The 27,425-nt window shown below is 46.5% G+C and overlaps 1 protein-coding gene and 1 long non-coding RNA gene across 5 annotated transcripts in view; one reads left to right on the top strand and one right to left on the bottom strand.

Moving 5' to 3' along the window:
* LOC140105838 (uncharacterized) overlaps positions 1 to 27,131 on the top strand; it is a 101,049-nt gene extending 73,918 nt beyond the window's left edge. The window contains exon 3 of the long non-coding RNA XR_011850652.1: positions 26,946 to 27,131. This is a non-coding gene — a long non-coding RNA (uncharacterized lncRNA). The remainder of the gene's footprint in view (positions 1 to 26,945) is intronic.
* Positions 1 to 27,425, bottom strand: part of CRTAC1 (cartilage acidic protein 1) — a 503,192-nt gene that overhangs the window by 404,036 nt on the left and 71,731 nt on the right. The gene's annotated exons all lie outside the window — the stretch shown is intronic.

Below are 27,425 nucleotides of genomic sequence, written 5' to 3'. Positions count from 1 at the left end.
CATGACCAGTATATCTATTCCAGAAGGAACAGATTCCTAGCAGTAGACAGCACTGTCTTGGTTGGGTGTCACGGGTGCTCCCGCGATCCCTGTCTCAGATCGCGGAAGCACCCATGTCCCTCCGTGTGCCCCCGAAGCCTGGCAGAACTCACCTCTCCTGGCTCCCGCGGCTCCAGCGGCCAATAATTGGCGCTGGCCTGGCATAAGTTCCTGCCCCTTCCTTGTGACCCTTGCCGGATCCCCTGAAGAGAAAGCCCCTCTGTGTATCCTGCGTTCCTGTGTATCCTGCTGTCCTGTGTGCCAGTCCGTTCCTGTGTTCCTGATCCGTGTGCCAGTCCGTTCCTGTGTTCCTGATCCGTGTGCCAGTCCGTTCCTGTGTTCCTGATCCGTGTGCCAGTCCGTTCCTGTGTTCCTGATCCGTGTGCCAGTCCGTTCCTGTGTTCCTGATCCGTGTGCCAGTCCGTTTCTGTGTTCCTGATCCATGTGCCAGTCCGTTTCTGTGTTCCTGATCCGTGTGCCAGCTCCTGCGATTCCTGACGTGAGTCCTAGTGTGCCTTCCTGTGCTGTTCTCCCTCTGTCACCCCGGATACAGACTGTCTCCTGCAGTACTACCTTGGCAGCCACTGCGGGATAGTCGCACTTGTGGAACAACCTGGTGGCACCCCGCCGCAGCAAGTCCCTCCCGCTTTGCAGGCTCTGGTGAAGACCAGGTGCCACTTAGACTCCGGTCCCAGGTGTCAGCTTGTACCATCTCCCGCGGTGGTCCAGAGGGTCCACAGATTCACAGTCCTGACATTGGGTCTCTTCACGACAGTTTTGGGAACTGGTTTGACTGAGTTAGAGGCTATTTACTAGGGTCTCCTTACAGAGACTTTGCCAATTAAGGCCCCCTTGTAGGAGAGTGGAACTTATTGTTTATGTAGTTGAGGCTCAGATACTTATTGTTTATGTACTATAGGGCCAGATGCTTATTGGTTATATAGTATAGGGCCAGATGCTTATTGGTTATATAGTATAGGGCCAGATGCTTATTGGTTATATAGTATAGGGCCAGATACTTTTTGTTTATGTAGTATAGGGCCAGATACTTATTGTTTATGTAGTATAGGGCCTGATACTTATTGTTTATGTAGTACAGGCTCAGATACTTATTGTTTATGTAGTATAGGGCCAGATACTTATTGTTTATGTAGTATAGACCCGTAGATTCTTGTGGTTATTGAGTATAGGCTCAGATATTCAAGGCTTAGTAGTGTAGGCTCAGATGCCTAATGGTTACACAGTGTATCCTGATAAGCTAAGCAGTCATAAAGGGGAGGCTAAGATGCTTGACGGTTACATAACATAGGCTCTGGTGCATATTGGTTACATAGTATTGGCTCTGATACTTATTAGTTATACAGTAGAGACTCATCATAGTTTAGGCTTAGTTGCTTTGTGGCTCTTGGTGGTTACACAGTAAATCAGCAAATGTTTGTTCTGCCATAACTCAGTTCACCTTTAAGCCGAGCTGTGATGGTATAAAGGTGGTGTATTATATAATGGAGGGTGTGGGGTCTCCCTCTGACTCTGTTATCGCTTCCATACGCGTTTATTTCCCTGAGAAATCTATTAAATCAGAAAAGTCTGCAATATTTTTGTTAACGGATTTGGAAAAATCAGATGTTTCTTCGAATTTCTCCCAAATTTTCTACCCAAACGACATCCTGCTTCTTCGTGCTCCACAAGTCGTGACTGTAATGTGAATGGGGACCTGCGTGTGAGAACCTTGTACCGGTGAAAGCACAACATAAACATCTTCTCCATAATGAGTCACTGGAGTATCGGAGAGGAATGGATGTGCGCGGGGCTCAGCCTCATCCCGTATAATTCTCCCTGTGGGGGGGGGGGGGAGGTATCTTGCGGCTCGCCTGTGTCTGACATGACTTGGGGTGAGGAGCGGAGGAGGCGTTTTTTCTCCACGTTTAATCACCCTCTGAGGACGGCTCTGCCGGTGATTGCTTCTCATGCTCATCCATAGTGTGATTTTCTTCTGGTTGCACTGACGTCGCTGTATCTTTCGGGCAGAGGTGTTAGCGGTGACAGCAGATCCCACAGAAAACATGAACAGGCACGGACAGAGTGTTACCGCGGTGTTTAGATTGGTTTCTCTATGATTTGTTGTAGCAGTTTGTTTTCTTCTCTATTCACATCCAAAGCAGATAAAAAAAAAAAAAATTATATTCCTGGTTGCTGATCGATTTACTGTTTCCTCAACGTCTATGTTAAAGAAATAGTGCGGGGGGGGGGGGGGGGGCAGGGGGCGATTAGCAATTTGGGCACAGGGTGGCGCAAGAAAAGTGGTATATCTGTCAGTGGGATGTAGGTTTGTGGTGCAAGGGGTTAATGAATTGGCGCACGGACAAAAAGGAATAGAGCTCCCTAGACCAGCTTTAAAGGAAACCTACCAGTTGATTTGATGCATTGTGAAGCAAACATACCTTGTGAATGCTGTAGCTACACTGATGCAGGATCAGATCTTGGTTAATCCTTGAGCTGAGGGGTTTTGCTGAAAACACAATTATAAAATTATGATAATGAAGCTCTGTCGCATCTATGGCTGCTTCAGAGCTTCTCCTAGCATGTGAGTTATTCACTGCAGGAGAGGATGATGTAATCCCGGGGTTAAATCAATTGCTGCACCATCCCCCAGCTGCTGTGTATGAGTCATCCAGCTCAGGTTGATTAGTCATGTCTTGACTAAGCTCCATTTGTAATTACAAGCTCAGTGTGTAATGTGTTGATCAAAGCAGCCAGTCTGTCCCAGCTTTCCCAAGGTCCTGAATGGTATAATTGTTTTTTCAGCAAAACCACTCAGCTCAGGGAATAACCAAGATATGATCCTGCATCAGTGTAGCTACAGCATTCTCAGGGTATGTTTGCTTCATACTGCATCACATCACATGGTAGATTTTCTTTAAGCTACAAAATGAATCTGAAAAATAGAAGCGCGGGAAAAGTGTCAGATTCACAAGAGGCACCACAATTTTGTGCCGAAAATAAGAACAAGTTGATAGTGTCAGAAAAACACAAAAATTGTGGTGCCGCCACTTCATAAAAGGCGCAGCAAGGGAGAAAAATCTGTAAAGCTTTCAGAAAGTACAGTAGCTGGAGGTGGAGAGAGAAGAAAATCCACTTACAGGACTCCCAGTCTACAATATTCCTGATCATCTATTGGTCAGCCATTGTTGTATATTTCCAAAGTAAAGATTCACATGCTTGACATTTACACAGTAAGGACTCACAAGCTCAGAGGTTGCACAGTAAAGGCTCAGAGACTTAGTATATAGACTCTATAGATGTTTGATAGTTACAGGCTAAAGGCTCAGACGCTTAGTAGTTACACTGTGAAGACTCTGATACACTGTATACTACATGCTTAGTAATAACACATTATGGGCTCAGATACTTGGTGGTTACACTGTGTAGTATACAGGATCGCCCCTCTCCTGCACAACATTTAAACCTTGTTCTAGCCAGGAATCTTTTTTTTTTTGGCTTTCCATTGAGGTCCAAACACTATGCAGAAAGCTCTTAAAGGAAATCTACCATAAAATCCATCCAGGACAGTACTCATAGACCCAGACACCAGAACGGTGGGAATCTTCTCATATTTGTTATCCATATGCCCCCTTCTTCTAAAATCAACTTTTTAAATTATGCTTATGAGCCACAAAGGACTTCTGTGGTTCTTACTAGAGGCCTGATGTAATCTCACACAGTGGGAGGGGTTAAGGATTCTGCACACAGTAACAGCCTGTGAAGCTCTGGTAACACCCCTCATTCCCCCAGAGCCCTTCTAATTCATTAGCATAATTGTGAAAGTTGATTTTAGAAGGCAGGAGGTCATGGATAACACATATAAGAAGATCCCACAGCCCCGGTGCCTGGATCTATGAGTAATGTACCTGGTTTATCAGGATGGATTCTGATGGGAGATTTGTATGCTAATTTTTTTACAGGTCTTGACTACTTAAAGGAAATCTACCACCAGGATGGAGGATTGTAAACCCAGCACACTGACATACTGGTACATGCCCCCTCTGACAGGATGTTTGTTGTTGTTTTTTTTAAGGGCTTTAAAGATTATGCAAATGAGCCATAGGGGCTCTGGGCTCCATTAACACCTATGGAGCCCAGAGCCCCTCAGGGTCATTTGTATAATTTTAAAAACTTTTTTTGTAAAAACCAGCGTATAAGAAGCAAAAAGAAGAGTGGATCCTGCCAGAGGGGTGCACACCAGTATGTCAGTGTGCTGGGTTTACAATCCTCCATCCTGGTGGTAGATTTACTTTAACACGTGGTTTGATGGGCCGGCGGTTTGGTCTTCCAATTATCCCTATACTCTGCCTCTTTGTACCCAAACTCAATGAACATTTAGTGATCCATATACACATCTGGCTTCACTGCACATCCACTGGAGAGGAACATGTGCAGTGTGTAGGGCCCCAAAAAAATATGAGGATAAGTTTCCATTAAGTTTATCTAATTGATGAATGGAGGCAAAAATTATTTTATTATTTATTATTTTATTTTTTTATTATCTATTTTATTATTATTTATTATTTATTTTATTTAAAGTGTTTTTCTTACAACCTCCAACTCATCCTCTAAAAGGCTCCTCTCCACGGATTCCAATGCAGTCGGAATCTTTCCTCTATCACCAACTGTTCCGAAGAAACCAATCCTTCTTCTGTCAGATGGGAGGTCCTAAAATCCTGGCCCAGCCCACCTGACGGTAGAGAATGCAAATCTAATCAAAGATTATGCCGGTGATCACCAAGGATTGACCGGAGCTGGAGAAAAAAATCTCCAACTGTGCGGGAATCAGCGGAGCGCTGCCTCTACGAAAGGGCACGAAGAGTGATTATTGGGAGAGAAAACGAGATGCCCTTTAAATCTACCGCTAAATACGGGACAATCGGTCACAAAAGTTAGATATTAAAAGTGGACCCTCACTTGAGCACATATCTGATGTGTCATCCTGGTCTCCGCTGTCTCTGTCTGTTTCATTACAGAATAACAGAACAATGGTGACATTTCCTAAAAAACAAATCATTAAAAATTGACACCGTCCCTTCCCCGGCACAGCATGAACATCACGTCGAGCTTTTGTATAGAGAAGCCATTACAGCCATGTTCCGGGGAGCGTTCCTTGCTATCATGGGCCATCAGATGATTGTGCTTTAATGCAATTTATGATGGAGTAAACTTGTGAATTATTGAAAGCCGTTGCCGGATTCTGTGTTTGCAGCGGAATATTAGGAGCTGCTAAGCGTTTAGATCACGTTGCAGAGCGATTGTAGGCTGCTATTAATAATACATGAAGCACATTGTGTCGGTGGCTGCCTTAACGCTCACATTTCTGAAGGCTCCGGGCTTAGGGAATTAGAATGTGTAATAAACCATTATCCTCCCTCGTGCAGGAAACAGCACTTTAAATATTGTGAATTTCGTTTTAATTCGTTCGGAAGGAGCACTTGTCACTTGTTGGCGTGTGCGTGATTAAAGGGGCATGCCCTACAACAAGCAATTTCATTTTTCATTTTAGGGGCGAAGAGACGGAACATGTAGTAATAACCCGGATGTATGTGCATCGATGTGGGTTTGGATACGTAATCGCTCGTTCTGGAATGTAATGTACAAAGTTACCGAACGCTAGACGTTTCAGAGTCGTCTTAGCTTCTTTTTTAAAAGCAAATCTGTCATCAGGATCACATATTTTATCACTGCATCAAGTCATAGGCCTTTGTTATCATCATCATTATCTGCTCTTTGCTTTTCTAGATCTTTCTCTTACCTTCCCTCCTCTCTGTAATCGCACCCGGGCCCAAGAGGTTTAGGGGGCCCTTATGGTGTCACTTTCCCATATAAGAAGACTATACTATAACTATAAACCATACATTATAGTCGTGGGCACAGACTTTGCTCTGGGGCCATTGCTCAGAGAGCAGATAATGATGATGACACTGGGGGCTCCACTGCTCCCGTGACTAGATGCAGTTTGCTGGTAGGAAAACAAATAAACTCTTACCAAGTGAGTTAAAACATCAATGGTAATTATACAAGCAGATTGGAATTAGTACTAAAAAGGCTATAGGAAACCTGTCATTAGGTGAAAATGTGTGTTGTGATGACAGGTTCCCTTTAAAAGAGTTTTTCCATCTCTCACACATATCTCCATAACTGGTGTCAGCTGACTCCTTTCCTACAGCCGACCCTTTTGTAGAGTCTTCCACAGTCTTCCAGGCCTACAGGAGCACCAGAACTAGCCGAGTCTACAGACTGGAATGTGGCAGTGCATGCGCAACAAACTTTCCATTCAGCCCTGTGCCATGAAGGCGGACAGCAGACCCCCATTCTCTAGAATCAAAGGTGGAGAACAGGGATACATTGTATTTCTATCATTAGAAAGGGATATGTCTATTATTGTAGATACCACATATTTGGTGGCACTGCCCATCGATCCAGTCTTTCTGTAGAACTCTAGAATAACTGATGTATGAAATTAGCTCATCCAGTCTGTGACTATAGATATCATAGCACCAGCTCTTATCTGCTCCACCTTTCACAATATATCTCATGGCTGCAGCAAAAGATTTCACTTCGCTGGCTGGAAAGGATCAAGACTTCTCAAGCACAAGGGTTCAGTGAGTTGACCTTGTTTTGCAGTATGGAGAAACTAGCTGGTAAGACCATACTCATGAGACACTCTTGAAGGAATGTGAACATGGTTGACCTACTTCAACCAGAAACATGCAATTGTATTTTTCAGGATGGGACAAGGAAAACCACGCCTCTCTTGTGAGGCAGCTCTCTTACCATCAAGCATGACTTTCAAGAAGTCTAGTGACATGATGTAATAAAGCCAAACAATTATATCTATACCAGAAGGAACATATTCCCGAGTGTAGACAGCAATGTTTTGACCTGGTTGTGTCTCTTCAGTACAGTTCCCTCAGTGAAGCATCAATGGCTGTAAGTCTCCACACGCCTACAAGGTGGCCTCAGTAAGTAAAGTTTCCATAAGGAGAACTCTTACTTCCTGACTTTAGTCAGTAGCCTCCTATTTGCCAAGCCAGTTGCCTATGTTGCACCACAGAGACGCGACCACGTTGGGAATCTGTTTCTTGCGGAAAAGATATTGGTTTGGCTTTAATACCACATCATGCCATTAGGCGTCTTTAAGTTCATTCTTGGTGATGAGCAGGGCTGCATTTCAAGATGGTCAAAAGATGCATTGTTTTCCATGTCCCATCCTGGAAAACGTGTTTACATATTTCCCAGGATCCCTTAGAGGAGCATCAATGGCAATAAGTCTCCACATACCTGCAAGGCAGCCTTAATTGGCAAAGTCTCAATAAGGAGAACTCTTACTTTCTGACTCTACATCTACAGGGTCTACTAATTTCTCACGGACCCTCACTCTTTCTTTTACATAACCCTCATTCTGTTGTGCTTGACTTCCTCACTTGGTCTACCTCACCCCCTATGTGTCATTGTGAAGGTTCTTATGTCATTCTTTCCTTTCCATTCAGTCTAAGATGACTTTATCAGCACCCAGAGCATTCATGCCATGCTGTGACTACTGCCTGATGCTCATGACCAGGGTAGCCATCATCTGTTAGCAACAAACTAAAGTAATAGTCATGGTCTGCATAATAATATCCAATCTACTTCTTCTCCGTCCTCTCTCGCCAGGCTCTTAGCATGTGCCGCTCTTCAGGGTCTCATCAATCAGCTTAGCAGTGATCTTTCTCATCTCCTCCCACTCCTGCAACCTTCTGCTCCTCAGTAATACTCAATAATCAGGTCTTCTTTGGCTGGTAAACTTCCCTCCTTACCACACATGGGGACAATAATGAATCTCTTAAGATCCGAGAGATAACCCAAAGCTATGTCCACTCGAAAAGCAGTAAGGAGGGGGGAGGGTGTAGAGTAAGGAGTCTCATAAGTAGTGCCCATCTTAAAAGCGTATTCAAATTAGCCTTCCACCAAGAAAGAAAATGCTACTCAGGGTTTCTTAGATTTGGAAATTCACTTTTATTTGGAACTTTCTCCATAAGGTCTCATGTAGGTTTCTACTCTCATATGTGTCTAACCTTAAAAAGGAGTCTTGACTGATACCTCAAGTCATGTTGGAAGACTCCTTAAAGGTTTGGGCATTGGTGTAGAGGGTTGCTACCAATATATGGCAGTAGAGAGTATTCTTCCTTCCAGGGGAGAGCTTGTGGCCTTCAAACCATCCTGGAGAGCCACAAGTTCATGGACTGGATTGTACATGGATGGTGAAGGTCAACTTCCCACTTTTTCCTGCCTCTATAACAATTGGTTGCATCTCATCATCCCCCTGATCTCTGGTGCCCCATATAATTGAATTGCTTTACTATGGGTTAATCTGCCCCTGACAGTAAGTAGGCTACCTATGCACATTTATGTCTTTCTCCATAGAAGTCTACAAGAGTTGAGGGTCAACTACAACCTCCTTAGCCACCACCTCACCCTTTGGTGCTCAAAAAAACTCCCTGTAAAGCATAATGATGACATTCTTAAATTTTTGGGGACACCCTATAAAAAAGTAGATGGTTGGAAGGTATGTAATTATAGAGATCAATTATAGGTTCCCCATCACTGTCCTATAATGTAGGTATGTAATTCTGGTGATCCAGACCTTTCACTCTTGACCATGCAAATTTTTTAAAAAATAGCCACGATGGAACCTACGAGGGTCTTTTCCTGCCAAGAAGTTGTTTTAGGCCTGAGATTTTCTGTTGACGTTTTTGGACACCTTGTAGACGGATGGCTCGTACTAATTCTACATGTTACAAGTTAATTTGTCAACTGCCGTGGGAAATTAATTTTCCCCATCCCCGACACCAAGGTTTTATTATGAGGATAATATATCTGATAACTTGCCATCATGTAGGGATTACTGCCAAAAAAACCAAAGTCTTGTTCTCCGGATCCAGTCTGTTACTATTTACTGCTATAAAAATGGATAAAACAAACCGATGATCCATCACAGTAAATTGCTATAAACTTGTTGTAGAAAATTGTTTAAAAACTACCGTATATATAAAAAATATGTCTTTGAAACCTACAAAGGGAATAATGACCACAACTCCAACCCACCTTCCCCAAAACTAAAAAACTGTAAATTTATGATTTTTTCCTAAATTTCACAGATTTTAGTTTGATCTAATATATAAGGACAACCCCCTGATATCAGAAGTGAGGAAAAACGTGATCAAGCATGCTGGATTTTTAACACTTTTTTACATTTTTCCTAAAAATACAGTAGGTCCATTGGTAAGACCATACATCCAGTGAGCGGTCATATCTGTCTTCTCCAGTCCAGGACCACCCACCTTGGTGCACCAACTACACCATGATTGGTCGAGTCACACCAAGGGAAGGATGCAAAGAGTTGGAGTGGGTGGGGTTGGTGAAAGGTCCTCTTGAACAAGGATTTTGATTAGTTGCTCTAAAGCACAATAATTCGAATTTCCTTATATGCTGCTCCTAGGGATACTTTTTTGTATGTATTTGGCCCATTGGTTGGGTTAACTTTCCTTGGTTTTCACAATGTAATCGAGGATTAGATCATGATAGGACCTTGCTGGCACACTGTCCCATGGCCTCTGTAGGGTTTTGCTTGGTTGGTTACCACACGTACCCACAGTGTCCTACTGAGACCCTCCATTGAAATATATTTTGGAGGCCAAACATCCAATAACCCTTCAACTGATGAACTTTGGATGCTTGTAGTTGCCTGGTCAAGCCTGGTGCCACCGGATGAGGCTCCGACCCACGGCAAAACTTGGCAAATATAGGCAACTTTATTCTTATTCCCAATACTCATTACACTATAAAAATATTGTCATAAAAACTTAATTAAAAAGACATAACGTAAAACTCACGGCGGCTTCCAGCGCCCGCTCTCAGCTCCGAATTCCGAATTCTTTTCATCCGAGACTCTTTTTAAAGTGCTGAATGCAGCTATCTGGCATGGACTAGTAGGAGATGTAGTTCAGCCACAGCTTGATATCTGAAGCCGGCTGTCCCTGTTTAATGTAGGTGAATAGAAATCCCACCACCCATAGACTTACGCTGAATGCCTTGTAAGAGACTCTGCCAATTTTCATACGTGGCCAGCTGTGGTAAGCGAAAGAACGGGAAGCGATACTTCTTGTCCCCGAATCCTTAAAAGTAACACGACAGGAGGGAGCACATTTAATTAACATAAAAAAAGATATGGAAGGAAAGCCCCCATGGCCCCCCCCATGGGCAGCGACACTGGATCCGGGTTGTATTATTCCTACAATGTTGAATTCCTTTAGACAGTATTTTTCGTGATGGTATTTGCATATGATCAGCTGTAGATCGGGCTCAGTTTGGCCATTATTAATACAACGTGCATAAAATTGTCTGATGTGAAGGAAGTCGTCAGCTTTATTAAATAAGTTAAACTCACAGTTGGATATTAATAGCTTTTCCGAATGTGAAAGACGAGCCGCATGATATTTCTATTAGCGATTTTATATGGGAGGCTTTAATTAAGGTGCGGTGTTATTGTGAGCGCTTCTTTATGGTTTATTGTTGTGGTATCTGCTATAAAGTTTAGTCATTTTGTTGAAACATCACTTTATCCAGCATTGATTTTAAATTATATCCTGCTAAACCTGTTACAAAGAGGTCCTTTTACCACCTCCTCTAACTCCTTGTATCCTTCACAAGGTTTTGCTCCACCAACTCCAACTCCTTGTATCCATGACCAGGTGCTTCTCCGCCAATTCCAACTCCTTGTATCCATGACCAGGTGCTTCTCCGCCAATTCCAACTCCTTGTATCCATGACCAGGAGCTTCCCTGCCAATTCCAACTCCTTGTATCCATGACCAGGTGCTTCCCTGCCTACTCAAACTCCTTGTATCCATGACCACGTCATTACATGCCAACTCCAACTCCTTCTATCCATGACCAGGTGCTTCCCTGCCAACTCCAACTCCTTGTATCCATGACTAAGTGCTTCCCTGCCAACTCCAACTCCTTGTATCCATGACTAAGTGCTTCCCTGCCAACTCCAACTCCTTGTATCCATGACTAAGTGCTTCCCTGCCAACTCCTTGTATCCATGACCAGGTGCTTCTCCGCCAACTCCAACTCCTTGTATCCATGACCAGGTGCTTCTCCGCCAACTCCAACTCCTTGTATCCATGACCAGGTGCTTCCCTGCCTACTCAAACTCCTTGTATCCATGACCAGGTCATTCCATGCCAACTCCAACTCCTTGTATCCATGACCAGGTGCTTCCCTGCCTACTCAAACTCCTTGTATCCATGACCAGGTGCTTCTCCGCCAACTCCAACTCCTTGTATCCATGACCAGGAGCTTCTCCGCCAACTCCAACTCCTTGTATCCATGACCAGGTGCTTCCCTGCCAATTCCAACTCCTTGTATCCATGACCAGGTGCTTCCCTGCCTACTCAAACTCCTTGTATCCATGACCAGGTCATTACATGCCAACTCCAACTCCTTCTATCCATGACCAGGTGCTTCCCTGCCAACTCCAACTCCTTGTATCCATGACCAGGAGCTTCTCCGCCAACTCCAACTCCTTGTATCCATGACCAGGAGCTTCTCCGCCAACTCCAACTCCTTGTATCCATGACTAAGTGCTTCCCTGCCAACTCCAACTCCTTGTATCCATGACTAAGTGCTTCCCTGCCAACTCCAACTCCTTGTATCCATGACTAAGTGCTTCCCTGCCAACTCCAACTCCTTGTATCCATGACCAGGTGTTTCTCCGCCAACTCCAACTCCTTGTATCCATGACCAGGTGTTTCTCCGCCAACTCCAACTCCTTGTATCCATGACCAGGTGCTTCTCCGCCAACTCCAACTCCTTGTATCCATGACCAGGTGCTTCTCCGCCAACTCCAACTCCTTGTTTCCATGACCAGGTGCTTCCCTGCCTACTCGAACTCCTTGTATCTATGACCAGGTCATTCCATGCCAACTCCACATCCTTGTATCCATGACCAGGTGCTTCCCTGCCTACTCCAACTCCTGGTATCCTTCATAAGGTTCTACACAAGGATCTTCAACTCAGGGTCCACACACTGCATTTCCATCGGGTTTCCCGAATATTTCCGTTTTGTGCCGCATTTAACAGGGGTTTTTGGTGCATTTGTGTTGCATGAAAGTCGGCTTTCATGCGACACAAATCGGGGGGCGTGGCCGTTGGACAACCTGACGGATTCGGACTAAGCGCTGGATTTACAATTCAAATTGTGTCGCAAGATACACCGGGAAGAAGAAGGTGAGCTCCGGCGGACCTAAGCAGGGAAGCGACACATGCAGGAAAATGGACGCACGATCTTGAAGAATCGCGCTGGACTTCATCCTCGTCGGAGAACGCACCTTGGGGATCGCGACAGGACCAGGTAAGTAAATCTGCCCCAATGTATCCTTCACAAGGTTTTGCTCCACCAACTCCAACTCCTTATATCCATGACCAGATGCTTCCCCGACAACTACAACTCCTTGTATCTTTCATAAGGTTTTGCACAAGGGTCTTCAAATCATTGTATCCTTCACAAGGTTTTGCTCCACCAACTGCAATTCCTTGTATCCATGACCAGGTGCTTCCCCGCCGACTCCAACTCCTTGGATCCTTCATAAGGTTCTGTACAAGGATCTTCAACTCAGTGTGGCACATTTACTTACCCAGTCCTGTCGCGATCCCCAAGGTGCGTTGTCCGACAAGGATGAAGTCTGGGGCGATTCACTAAGATTGTGCGCCCGATATCCTGCATGTGTTGCTTCCCCGCTCAGGTCCCCGGAGTTCACCTTTTTCTTCCTGGTGCATGTGAGTGCATGTCTTACGACACAATTTGAATTTTAAATCCCGCGCTTAGTCCGAATCAGTCGGGTTGTCCGACGGCCACGCCCCCTGATTTTTGTCGCATAAACGTCGGCGCGATTGCGCCAAAATCTGATCGCGTGCGCCAAAAAACCCTGTTAAATGCGGCACAAATCGGAAAAAGTTGGGAAACCCAATGGAAATGTGGTGTGCGGACCCTTAGTAAATGTGCCCCAATGTGTCCTTCACAAGGTTATGCTCCACCAACTCCAACTTATTGTGTCCTTCATAAGGTTCTGCACAAAGATCTTCAACTCCTTGTGTCCTTCATAAAGTTCTGAACAACTAGTATTTATGACTAGGTGCTTCTCTGTCAATTCCAACTCTTTGTATCCTTCATAACTTTCTGCACAAAGATCTTCTACTCATTGGGGCATATTTATCAGGGCCTCTTAAGTGTTGGACATAGTACAACTGCTCCATAAAAGTGGTGCAAACACTTCATTAAAATATGTGCAAGCTCCAAAGAGTGCAAAAACTGGTGCAGACACAATGATATATCGTGGCCATTGTCTCTCCGAGGCACAAAAATTCTTGGAACTCCATCATCCATCGCTGCCTTTTCAGAAAATATCAAAAAATTTCCCAGCCAATGGATCCAATAACGGTCATGGATTACAATCATAACAATAAGTATCGGGTCCGGAATAACTGGAATCTGGATTTGCTCATTGATTTTTTTTAAAACCTGAGATTACAAGAAGCCAAGGAGAACTATGGACTCAAACCCTTGGAGTCCTCCTTGATAAGTCGACGTGTCACACCACTGGTTCTAGTATTAAAGGAATTGTCGTGTCTATAACTCATGTATGACTTGTATATAACTACACCATAAAATATGGATTTACAGAGCTGGAAAATATACCTCTGGCACGATTAATAATCCCTCCAGGAACGGCGGCCTCAAGGTCACAGGGTCATTGCCACTTACAAATGGCTTCTGCTCGACTATTCAATAACCCGTCTAACCACTTAATTGGATATTCAGCCGCGCAAGAGCGAAAAAAACTCCAAGCAACGACCCCATCAGGCTTTCTTATAAATGACTTAATTGCTGCTGAACGCTGCGCGTTGATTGATAATTAGCTACGAGAAGACATTTGTTATCATTTATTTTCTGGATTTTGATCTAAAATTATAATTATTATAAAATCAAACAATTATTATTATTATTTTTTAAAAAATTTTTTAGATGACAATTTTGTAGACATTGTTGATGGAGGAAGTCCTGAAAGCCAGAAGACATCATGTTTCATCCATGGTTTTCCCTCACCCCCCGTAGCTGCACCATCCATCTTACCATGGGGAAGAAACGGCCGCCTCTCCCTGGAATTTGTCGAAAGACATTGAATTCTCTACTGTCCAAAATCCGTCATGTTCCTCCGTCTCCAGTAAAGTCCCTACGATCTGTAAACACATATTGATCCTTAATTGTGGACCCTGGGAGATTAACGCCGCGGCTGGGGATTGTAATGGAAGCTTCTATCTTTGTCGTCGCTGACATCAGGGGGCTGCGGTTTTATTAATTGCGTGGAGGTTAATTACTGTGTTAATTTAGTTAGTATTTCTCTGCCTTCCAGTCGCGGATTCATTAATACTAAGTCAGTGTAATTGGAAGGACGCGCTTACAGTACAATATATGAGCCAATCTATTCCTCGCGGTGGTGTGTGGATATTGCTTCTCCCTTCTATTAGGGTGGTGGATTTTTGTTGCTTTTGTAGGTTGTTACTTTGATTAAAATTATATCATGTAAATAACTGGATACTCGGGCACTTTCAGGGATTTTATGACCTTTGGTTTTACCATATGTGGAATAGCCTGCCTCAGGCGCAGAGCACAGCAGGGACAGCAGAGAGCTCAGGCGCAGAGCACAGCAGGGACAGCAGAGAGCTCAGGTGCAGGGCACAGCAGGGACAGCAGAGAGCTCAGGGGCTGGTCACAGCAGGGACAGCAGAGAGCTCAGGCACTGGTCACAGCAGGGACAGCAGAGAGCTCAGGCGCTGGTCACAGCAGGGACAGCAGAGAGCTCAGGCGCAGAGCACAGCAGGGACAGCAGAGAGCTCAGGCGCTGGTCACAGCAGGGACAGCAGAGAGCTCAGGAGCAGAGCACAGCAGGGACAGCAGAGAGCTCAGGCGCTGGTCACAGCAGGGACAGCAGAGAGCTCAGGTGCAGGGCACAGCAGGGACAGCAGAGAGCTCAGGGGCTGGTCACAGCAGGGACAGCAGAGAGCTCAGGCACTGGTCACAGCAGGGACAGCAGAGAGCTCAGGCGCTGGTCACAGCAGGGACAGCAGAGAGCTCAGGCGCAGAGCACAGCAGGGACAGCAGAGAGCTCAGGCGCTGGTCACAGCAGGGACAGCAGAGAGCTCAGGGGCTGGTCACAGCAGGGACAGCAGAGAGCTCAGGCGCAGAGCACAGCAGGGACAGCAGAGAGCTCAGGGGCTGGTCACAGCAGGGACAGCAGAGAGCTCAGGCACTGGTCACAGCAGGGACAGCAGAGAGCTCAGGCGCTGGTCACAGCAGGGACAGCAGAGAGCTCAGGGGCTGGTCACAGCAGGGACAGCAGAGAGCTCAGGCACTGGTCACAGCAGGGACAGCAGAGAGCTCAGGCGCTGGTCACAGCAGGGACAGCAGAGAGCTCAGGCGCTGGTCACAGCAGGGACAGCAGAGAGCTCAGGCGCTGGTCACAGCAGGGACAGCAGAGAGCTCAGGTGCAGGGCACAGCAGGGACAGCAGAGAGCTCAGGCGCTGGTCACAGCAGGGACAGCAGAGAGCTCAGGCGCTGGTCACAGCAGGGACAGCAGAGAGCTCAGGCGCTGGTCACAGCAGGGACAGCAGAGAGCTCAGGCGCTGGTCACAGCAGGGACAGCAGAGAGCTCAGGCACTGGTCACAGCAGGGACAGCAGAGAGCTCAGGCGCTGGTCACAGCAGGGACAGCAGAGAGCTCAGGCGCTGGTCACAGCAGGGGCAGCAGAGAGCTCAGGCGCTGGTCACAGCAGGGACAGCAGAGAGCTCAGGCGCTGGTCACAGCAGGGACAGCAGAGAGCTCAGGCGCTGGTCACAGCAGGGACAGCAGAGAGCTCAGGCGCTGGTCACAGCAGGGACAGCAGAGAGCTCAGGCGCTGGTCACAGCAGGGACAGCAGAGAGCTCAGGCGCTGGTCACAGCAGGGACAGCAGAGAGCTCAGGGGCTGGTCACAGCAGGGACAGCAGAGAGCTCAGGCGCTGGTCACAGCAGGGACAGCAGAGAGCTCAGGTGCAGGGCACAGCAGGGACAGCAGAGAGCTCAGGCGCTGGTCACAGCAGGGACAGCAGAGAGCTCAGGCGCTGGTCACAGCAGGGACAGCAGAGAGCTCAGGCGCTGGTCACAGCAGGGACAGCAGAGAGCTCAGGCGCTGGTCACAGCAGGGACAGCAGAGAGCTCAGGCGCTGGGCACAGCAGGGACAGCAGAGAGCTCAGGCGCTGGGCACAGCAGGGACAGCAGAGAGCTCAGGCGCTGGTCACAGCAGGGACAGCAGAGAGCTCAGGCGCTGGGCACAGCAGGGACAGCAGAGAGCTCAGGCGCTGGTCACAGCAGGGACAGCAGAGAGCTCAGGCGCTGGTCACAGCAGGGACAGCAGAGAGCTCAGGTGCAGGGCACAGCAGGGACAGCAGAGAGCTTCAAGAAGGGTCTAGATGCCTTTTTACACCTAAATAACATTGATGGTTCTGTTATATAGAATTGTTTCCCCTAAATCCCTTCCTCATCCAATCCCTTCCCTTCCTTGGTTGAACTTGATGGACATGATACTATGATACTATGCCTTAGTTTCAGCCTGAACTGACAAATTCCGACCCAATTTGGTGAATCTGACCTTATATTAGAAATGCCATAATGACTTATCTTATGGCAAGTTTAGGCTAAAACTTCAAAAGTAAATTGGGACCAACCACCAGCTCCCAAATCCCCAAAGGAGTCAAGCAGCAACGTGTAGGGCACTTTCTAACCTTCCTTGTGCCCCATGTTCTGTTACATTCAGTTTCTTCATTTTGCACCTTCTTTCTGCAAGTTATTTGTTCGTTTGTATAAACATTGAAATGAATGTTTTTAAAAAACTAAAATAAACCAGAAAATGTTATTCTGGAAAGATTAGAAATAGGAATGAATGAACCGCTGCAGGTTTGGGTTTGCCAGAAGATTTCAGCCTGAAAGATGAAGCCACAGAGAGCATCACTAAGGCGGCAGTTATAAGGGGCGAGCTGGAACATAGGGCACAAGGATTAGGCTCGAGTCTGGGTTCTGGTCCACTCAACCCTACTGAAAAAACTGTCTTAACTAGTGATGAGTGGACTAGTTACAAATTTAAAAACCTGCTCAGGCTCATGTTCCAAACCTGCACCCTAACCCCTACGTGGGGGTTCCCACCCCATTGTGCTCTATGCCTCCTGTAGAGCCCCCCCATAGTGCTCTACACCTCTCATAGAGCCCCTCTTAGTGCTCTACACCTCCCATAGACTCCCCCATAGTGCTGTACACCTCTCATAGACTCCCCCATAGTGCTCTTCACCTCCAATAGAGCCCCCCAAAGTGATCACACATCACATAGAGACCCCCATAGTGCTCTACTCCTCCCATAGACTCCCCAATAGTGCTCTACACCTCTCATAGACTCCCCCATAGTGCTGTACACCTCTCATGGAGCCCCTCTTAGTGCTCTTCACCTCCAATAGAGCCCCCCAAAGTGATCACACATCACATAGAGACCCCCATAGTGCTCTACTCCTCCCATAGACTCCCCCATAGTGCTGTACACCTCTCATAGACTCCCCCATAGTGCTCTTCACCTCCAATAGAGCCCCCCAAAGTGATCACATATCACATAGAGACCCCCAATGTGCTCTACTCCTCCCATAGACTCCCCCATAGTGCTCTACACCTCTCATAGACTCCCCCATAGTGCTCTTCACCTCCAATAGAGCCCCCCAAAGTGATCACATATCACATAGAGACCCCCAATGTGCTCTACTCCTCCCATAGACTCCCCCATAGTGCTCTACACCTCTCATAGACTCCCCCATAGTGCTCTTGACCTCCAATAGAGCCCCCCAAAGTGATCACATATCACATAGAGACCCCCATAGTGCTCTACTCCTCCCATAGACTCCCCCATAGTGCTCTACTCCTCCCATAGACTCCCCCATAGTGCTCTACACCTCTCATAGACTCCCCCATAGTGCTCTACACCTCCCATAGACTCCCCCATAGTGCTCTACTCCTCCCATAGACTCCCCAATAGTGCTCTACACCTCTCATAGACTCCCCAATAGTGCTCTACACCTCTCATAGACTCCCCCATAGTGCTGTACACCTCTCATGGAGCCCCTCTTAGTGCTCTTCACCTCCAATAGAGCCCCCCAAAGTGATCACACATCACATAGAGACCCCCACAGTGCTCTACTCCTCCCATAGACTCCCCCATAGTGCTCGTCACCTCCAATAGAGCCCCCCAAAGTGATCACATATCACATAGAGACCCCCAATGTGCTCTACTCCTCCCATAGACTCCCCCATAGTGCTCTTCACCTCCAATAGAGCCCCCCAAAGTGATCACATATCACATAGAGACCCCCAATGTGCTCTACTCCTCCCATAGACTCCCCCATAGTGCTCTACACCTCTCATAGACTCCCCCATAGTGCTCTTGACCTCCAATAGAGCCCCCCAAAGTGATCACATATCACATAGAGACCCCCATAGTGCTCTACTCCTCCCATAGACTCCCCCATAGTGCTCTACACCTCCCATAGACTCCCCCATAGTGCTCTACTCCTCCCATAGACTCCCCCATAGTGCTCTACACCTCTCATGGAGCCCCTCTTAGTGCTCTTCACCTCCAATAGAGCCCCCCAAAGTGATCACACATCACATAGAGACCCCCATAGTGCTCTACTCCTCCCATAGACTCCCCCATAGTGCTCTACACCTCTCATAGACTCCCCCATAGTGCTCTTCTCCTCCCATAGACTCCCCCATAGTGCTCTACTCCTCCCATAGACTCCCCCATAGTGCTCTACTCCTCCCATAGACTCCCCCATAGTGCTCTACTCCTCCCATAGACTCCCCCATAGTGCTCTACACCTCTCATAGACTCCCCCATAGTGCTCTACTCCTCCCATAGACTCCCCCATAGTGCTCTACTCCTCCCATAGACTCCCCCATAGTGCTCTACTCCTCCCATAGACTCCCCAATAGTGCTCTACACCTCTCATAGACTCCCCCATAGTGCTCTACTCCTCCCATAGACTCCCCAATAGTGCTCTACTCCTCCCATAGACTCCCCCATAGTGCTCTACTCCTCTCATAGACTCCCCAATAGTGCTCTACACCTCCCATAGACTCCCCCATAGTGCTCTACACCTCTCATAGACTCCCCAATAGTGCTCTACACCTCTCATAGACTCCCCCATAGTGCTGTACACCTCTCATGGAGCCCCTCTTAGTGCTCTTCACCTCCCATAGACTCCCCCATAGTGCTCTACTCCTCCCATAGACCCCCCCCATTGTGCTCTACTCCTCCCATAGACTCCCCCATAGTGCTCTACTCCTCCCATAGACCCCCCCCATTGTGCTCTACACTGCCCATAGACCCTCACCCCCTCCCCATTATTCCTTGGCGTCTCTTATTTTCGCAGTTTCTACAACTTTTCTCTATCGTTCACATTTAACAGTTTCGACTGAAAAAAAAATTCCCACATCTTTGATTTACTTGGAAATACTGAATTAATTTTGTAGATGTCCCATATATTTTACTGCTGTAATTGCTGCATAATGAACAGAGCGCCAATGAATTTGGCAAAGTCCTCGGTGCCGAGGCTTAAAACACTCAGTAAATTGTGCAGGAGGGAACACACGAAAATATTCTGCTGGGGAGAAATATCCTCGAGATCTGGCCGGGAGCTCAGGACCATCACTCACACAGAGAGAGATATAGCCACATTACCCCGTCATGTTATCATTTAGGACAATCTGTAACTCCCATCATTTAGCATACTGGGGGTTTCTTAACTGGGGTACCGTATAAGGCGCACAAAAAATCCTTTGATTTTCTTAGAAATCAAAGGTGCGCCTTATAGTCCAGTGCGCCTTATATATGAACCATACTTACAGACAACAGCTGCCTTGAACTGTGCACAGGTCTGCCACCTGCTGGTCATTCATCCTTATAATCAGGTGCGCCTTATATATTGATGATGCGCCTTATATATTGATGGTGCGCCTTAAAGTCCAGTGCGCTTTATATATGAACCATACTTACAGACAACAGCTGCCTTGAACTGTGCACAGGTCTGCCACCTGCTGGTCATTCATCCTTATAATCAGGTGCGCCTTATAATCCAGTGTGCCTTATATATTGATGGTGCGCCTTATAGTCCAGTGCGCCTTATATATGAACCATACTTACAGACAACAGCTGCCTTGAAATGTGCACAGGTCTGCCACCTGCTGGTTATTCATCCTTATATCAGGTGCGCCTTATAGTCCACTGTGCCTTATATATGAACCGTACTTACAGACAACAGCTGCCTTGTACTGTGCACAGGTCTGCCACCTGCTGGTCATTCATCCTTATAATCAGGTGCGCCTTATAATCCGGTGCGCCTTATATATTGATGGTGCGCCTTATAGTCCAGTGCACCTTATATATGAACCGTACTTACAGACAACAGCTGCCTTGTACTGTGCACATGTCTGCCACCTGCTGGTCATTCATCCTTATAATCAGGTGCGCCTTATATATGAACCTAGAAGTTTTATCAGCCATTTATTCATGGTGCGCCTTATAATCCGGTGCACCTCATAGTCCGCTAAATACGGTAAATAACTTACAGAAACGCGAGGACATTGCACATGGAAGGACCAGGGTTTTTTCTTCTACATAGGGAAGGATTCTTTACAGTAAGAGTAAGTTTTACAACCAATGATAGGTCGGTAGTAGAGATGAGCGAGTATACTCGTCCGAGCTTGATGCTCGTTCGAGTATTAAGGTACTCGAAACGGCTCGTTGTTCGGACGAGTATTTCCCCTGCTCGAGATCGAGCATTTAATTAAACAAACACAGTGAAGAACAATGAAGAATAGAATAAAAACAGTGAACACAGAACAGAAACAGAAAAACACAGTGAAGAATAGATTACAGATGTTCTGCACATCTGCTTACTTGTCGGGAGATACGCGCGGAACGGCAGCAGGGAGACATCGCACAGCAGGGAGACATCTGGCGCAGCAGAGACACATCTGGCGCAGCAGAGACACATCTGGCGCAGCAGAGACACATCGGGCGCAGCAGGGAGACATCGCACGCAGCAGGGAGACATCGCGCGCAGCAGGGAGACATCGCACACAGCAGGGAGACATCGCACGCAGCAGGGAGACATCGGGCGCAGCAGGGAGACATCGCACACAGCAGGGAGACATCGCACGCAGCAGGGAGACATCGGGCGCAGCAGGGAGACATCGGGCGCAGCAGGGAGACATCGCACGCAGCAGGGAGACATCGCACGCAGCAGGGAGACATCGCACGCAGCAGGGAGACATCGGGCGCAGCAGAGACACATCGGGCGCAGCAGGGAGACATCGCACGCAGCAGGGAGACATCGGGCGCAGCAGGGAGACATCGCACGCAGCAGGGAGACATCGGGCAGCAGGGAGACATCGGGCGCAGCAGGGAGACATCGCACACAGCAGGGAGACATCGCACGCAGCAGGGAGACATCGGGCAGCAGGGAGACATCGCACGCAGCAGGGAGACATCGCACGCAGCAGGGAGACATCGGGCGCAGCAGAGACACATCGGGCGCAGCAGGGAGACATCGCACGCAGCAGGGAGACATCGGGCGCAGCAGGGAGACATCGCACGCAGCAGAGACACATCGGGCAGCACGGGGGAGACATCGGGCAGCAGGCAGACATCGGGCAGCAGGCAGACATCGGGCACCAGGGAGACATCGGGCAGCAGGGAGACATCGGGGAGACTTCAGTGGAAGAAGAGGAGCGGATCCCGGGACAGTGTATCTCCTCTCCCGACAAGTAAGCAGATGTGCCGAACATCTGTAATCTATTCTTCACTGCGTTTTTCACTTAAATGATCATGTGGTCACTGTTTTTATTCTATTCTTCACTGTTCTTCACATCTGCTAACTTGTCGGGAGATAATATACGCGCGGAACAGTGAAGAATAGATTGCAGATGTTTGCATACATCTGATCACTTATCAGAAGACATTCTTTTTCAATTAAATAACACATTTTATTCCTGAACCATGGTCCCTTGGAAAAATGCTCGAGTCTCCCATTGACTTCAATGGGGCTCGTTATTCGAGACGAGCACTCGAGCATCTGGAAAAGTTCGTCTCGAATAACGAGTACCCGAGCATTTTAGTGTTCGCTCATCTCTAGTCGGTAGTTGTTGACCAGTGGAGATGTGACTAATAATATTCCACTGATTATCTATTATCCACTACAGTCATTACCAGAAGAACAAGGATCCATCTTTAATATGTCAGCCGGATATTAAGGACAGAGCTCTCTGCTGATGTAGAGCAGCCGCAGACCTGGTGCACATGATGGAACAGTGGTTCTATTCTTCATAAAGGAAAGGCTTCTTTACAGTAAAAGCTGAACAATGGAACATTCTACAATATATGGAACATGTTACATTTATCTAGTTATTATACTATCACGGTAAACAAGGGTCACTTACTCATAGATCCAGGCACCGGGGACTGTGGGATCTTCTTATACTTGCCATCCATGGCCTCCTTCCTTCTAAAATCAACTTTTAGAATTATGCTAAGGAACCAGAAGGGTTCTGGGGGCTGTTACCACAGTTCTTCCATATTGCAGCTTCACAGGCTGTTACATTGTTGCCCCCTCATTCTGCCTGCTGTAATCTAACACAGTGGGAGGGGGTAAGTGTAACAGCTTGTAAAGCTAAAGAACAGGGGAGCTCTGGCAACACCCCCTTCAGCCCTCCAGGCTTAATAAAATAATTTTAAAAGTTGATTTTAGAAGGCAGGAGGTCATGATGGGAGATTTCCTTTATGTGAGATTATTCCAGATTTTAGCCTCTTTAGCTTTCATCGTCTATATAAGGAAGGCTTCTCTACAGTAAAAGAAATGGAAAGTTCTACTAAAATATTTGTAACAGAAATTGATTTTGTTTAACATTTTGTTTCATTTTCTGTCCATTTGCTTGTTCCCGAATATGGGGGCAAGAGGATACCCAGATTTTACCCCCCCCCCCCCCTAACTTCCATCATTTATATAGGAAAGGCTTCACTACGGGACAAGTAGCTATACATTGTAGCATCTATCATGATATATGTAATAATGGGGCAGGATTCGGGTCTTCCGGCGATTCACTAAGGTCGTGCGCCCGATGTCCACCAGGTGCCGCTGCTGCTCCCAGGTCCGCCGGATTTCGCTGGAGTTCACCATCCATTGCTGGGTGCAGGTAAGCGCGTGTCAAGCAACACTTTTTTATAAAAAAATACAGCGGGTTTTCCGACGGCCACGCCCCCCGATTTCCGTCTCGTGCATGCCAGCGCCGATGCGACACAATCCGATCGCGTGCGCCAAAAACCCGGGGCAATTCAGGGGAAAAACGGTGCAAATCAGAAAAATACGGGAAACCCGACGAAAAAAAGCGATTCGGGCCCTTAGTAAATGACCCCCTTTGTTTCCTTCTTTCCATTTCTATAGTAGTATTTTAGATTCTGTGATTCCTGGGGATCTGTGTGACGGGAAAGTCTTTCCACTGACATCCGATATTGTATCGAGAACGAAATCCAATCCAATGAGATCAAAGTATAGAATCTACATTTCCCTGATGTACACAATCCGTTTTTTTGCGCTAAACGTCTCTCTCTCCCTCATCGTAGGCGGCGTAATGGAAGTTTTAATCCACTCCCAGACGTCTATCAACCTGACACCCCCATTTACATACTGGGTAGGCAGATTATTGGATGATGACACGTGAGATGCCACCATAGAGCAGCAGCGGCAGCGCGTTCTTAGCGCTCAGTAAAATAACACATTCTCAGCAATCACAAATCTTCTTACCTTGTCGTCTCCCCTCAGCGGACCTGACCTCCTGGTATTACTATGCTCGACAAGCGCCCGCTTCTACATTAGTGATGGCGCAGGCAGCGCTTCCGTCCCAGCGATATTTAATGGAGGCATAAAATGGAAGATTGCTTTTTTGTTTGAGGAATTTCCTTAAATATTCTTTTTAGATTACATTATAAATGCTGAAGAATCTGGAGGAGGTTCTGGTACATGTCTAATGGCCGATGTCTGCATCTGCTTACTCCGAGTGCTTTGCCGGCGTTCGCTCCTTGATGATAACTTAATATTTGCTTGTTTGGGGCTTGTATAACCAATAATTTCGTGTTAACCCCTGAGCTCCGAGGCTAAAAAGCTAAATTTGTTACAGTGTCCTCCGTGTACCATGTGCAGCGTGTAATGCGGGTTTTCTCACGTGATACATTCCCCTCTGAGCCCCATGAGACATTGGAGGGGACGTCTACCCCTGCACCCCCTATAGTGATACCCCAGGTCTACACAATTACTACTGTGCTTTATTCTATACATTTCCCAAACAAGATTCCTCTAACAGAAATCAGTTACCCGCGAGCTTCTCCGAGATCCGTCAGGGATTAGATATGGTGCAAACCCTGCAGCCCCTGTAGCCAGGGCCGGCACCAGCACTGGGCACACCTGGGCAAGTGCCGGGGGCCCAGAGCTGCTGGGGGCCCCACATAAGGCTGTACATAAGTAATCCATGGGGCAGAGGGGGCTGAATCCATTGGTTGTCAGGGGGTCTTACATAAAATAACCATGAGGGAGCTGTTTGGGATGATAAATTAGCAAATATTACATAACACACGCCCCCTCCTCTGCTCCAGCTCCTCATCCCTGACAGTGGAGGGGTGTATGATGGTCAGATACCAGGACTGATATCTAACTGCGACCCATGGATGACCTATAGTCCAAACCCAGGGCTACGAGATCAATACAAAGTACCAACAATATCCATCAGGGATCGAGGGAGTGATAGATACCTTAACTCTCTCCAGTACTACAAGATGAATACAATATACTCCCTATAGCCATACCCCAGTACTACCTGATCAATTCAGTGACTCCATATAGATATACTCTAGTTTTATGGGATAATACACTGCTCCCCCTATAGCTATACTCTAGTTTTATGGGATAATACACTGCTCTCCCTATAGCTATACTCTAGTTTTATGGGATAATACACTGCTCTCCCTATAGCTATACTCTAGTTTTATGGGATAATACACTGCTCCCCCTATAGCTATACTCTAGTTTTATGGGATAATACACTGCTCCCCCTATAGCTATACTCTAGTAGTACAGGATAATACACTGCTCTCCCTATAGCTATACTCTAGTTTTATGGGATAATACACTGCTCTCCCTATAGCTATACTCTAGTAGTACAGGATAATACACTGCTCCTCCTATAGCTATACTCTAGTAGTACAGGATAATACACTGCTCTCCCTATAGCTATACTCTAGTTTTATGGGATAATACACTGCTCTCCCTATAGCTATACTCTAGTAGTACAGGATAATACACTGCTCTCCCTATAGCTATACTCTAGTAGTACAGGATAATACACTGCTCCCCCTATAGCTATACTCTAGTTTTATGGGATAATACACTGCTCTCCCTATAGCTATACTCTAGTAGTACAGGATAATACACTGCTCTCCCCATAGCCGTAGCCCAGTACTACACGATCGATACCCTGCACTATTCTATCCATTTCTGTAACGATATTGTCAGGCCATTTGATCCACTCTCCAGCCGCTCGGCGTCCGCACATAACATACATTACGCTGCCTTGTAATGGATGCACTTTGTCGGATTATGTAATCGCTATGAAATGCATCCTCTGCACGGTATTTCTGGGAAGCGCAGGCAGAACACCATACGGTAACATCATTCTGCCTTCTATATGATGACATCGCTCAGGTAAGATCTGCTACAATGTAGGAAATTGGTGTAGATTTGATTTGTGGCCTCTTAGTGCTTTCTGTACTATTTGGCTACTATTTTTGTCTTCTGCAACATTAAAGGGTAATTCCACTCAAAATATGGGAGAGAGGCCATAGTGCACCCTCCGGGGGTTCTCATGTGTAAGTCATGTCTGTGTATGGAGAGGTTAATCCAACAGATAGTTCATTACTCCTACACCGTGTAATCTGGAGATGATGAAGTTGAAGTGGTTGTTCTTGACTTCAAGAGCACCTTCCCCCACCTAATAAACTTGAAGATGATGATGCCATTCTGTGGGGGCTTCTACACAGATTCAGGGGCACTTTGAATTTTCTATTTAGCTCCTATGGTTGCTGAGATATCAGTCCTGATATCTGACCATTATAATCCTCTCTACTGTCAGAGAGGAGGTGCTGGGAGGGGGCGTGTTTTTCTCTGACAATTAGAAGAGCACGATAACACACGCCCCCTCCTCTGCTCCATCTCCTCATCTCTGACAGTGGAGTGGCTTATGGTGGTCAGATATAAGGGCTGATATCTCAGCAACCGTGGGGGCTAGAAAGAAAATTTAAAGCGCCCCTGAATCTGTATAGAAGATCCTACATGATATTATCTACATGTGTGTGAGGTGGTGACAGGTCCTCAGAATGTCTCCACTTTTCCTGGAATTTACAGGTCACTATGGATAGCAGTGGTGTGTGGTCTGTAGGTCATCACTGGAAGACGATACATAGAGAACATGAATAAACTAGAAAAGAAGAGTAATACAGAACTGCTTATGGCTGCTTATTCCACAGCGCCCCCCTGATTGGTTGGTTGTAAGTGGAATTGCATCTGATAGACAAAGGTGGCGCTTGTGATTTATAGTAAAAGCAGATGTTTTATGCCCTATGGCTACTTATCTACAGAGCAGACGCCTACAAGAAGATATCCAGCTTTCAATGCCTGGCTGCCTCGCCGTTTGTCAAATATTCTCTACATTACTTCATGGCAGGTTATAACAGGAGATCTGCCACTGATTTCTTCTAGAAATTGAAATTCCTCTCAGTCTTCATAAAGGATGGAAACTTCCTTTTCTCTTCGATTCAGACCCTGGTGAAGCACAAAGACTATTCTATTATTACTGCGATTACTGAAGAAACTGGATACTGCTGTCACTCCTTCTTCCCTTCTATATAAAGCTGAGTGTATGTGTGTATGTATGTGTGTGTATATATGTATGTGTGTGTATATATGTATGTGTGTATGTATGTATGTGTGTGTATGTATATATGTATGTATATATGTATGTGTGTGTGTCTATGTATGTGAGTGTATGTATGTGGGTGTATGTGAGTGTATGTGAGTGTGTATGTATGTATGTGTGAGTGTCTATGTATGTGAGTGTA

The sequence above is a fragment of the Engystomops pustulosus genome, chromosome 11 (assembly GCF_040894005.1).
Source record: "Engystomops pustulosus chromosome 11, aEngPut4.maternal, whole genome shotgun sequence".
Taxonomy (NCBI): Eukaryota; Metazoa; Chordata; class Amphibia; order Anura; family Leptodactylidae; genus Engystomops; species Engystomops pustulosus.
The sequence above is the reverse complement of the archived record's forward strand: the minus strand, read 5'-3'. Positions and strand labels throughout refer to the sequence as shown.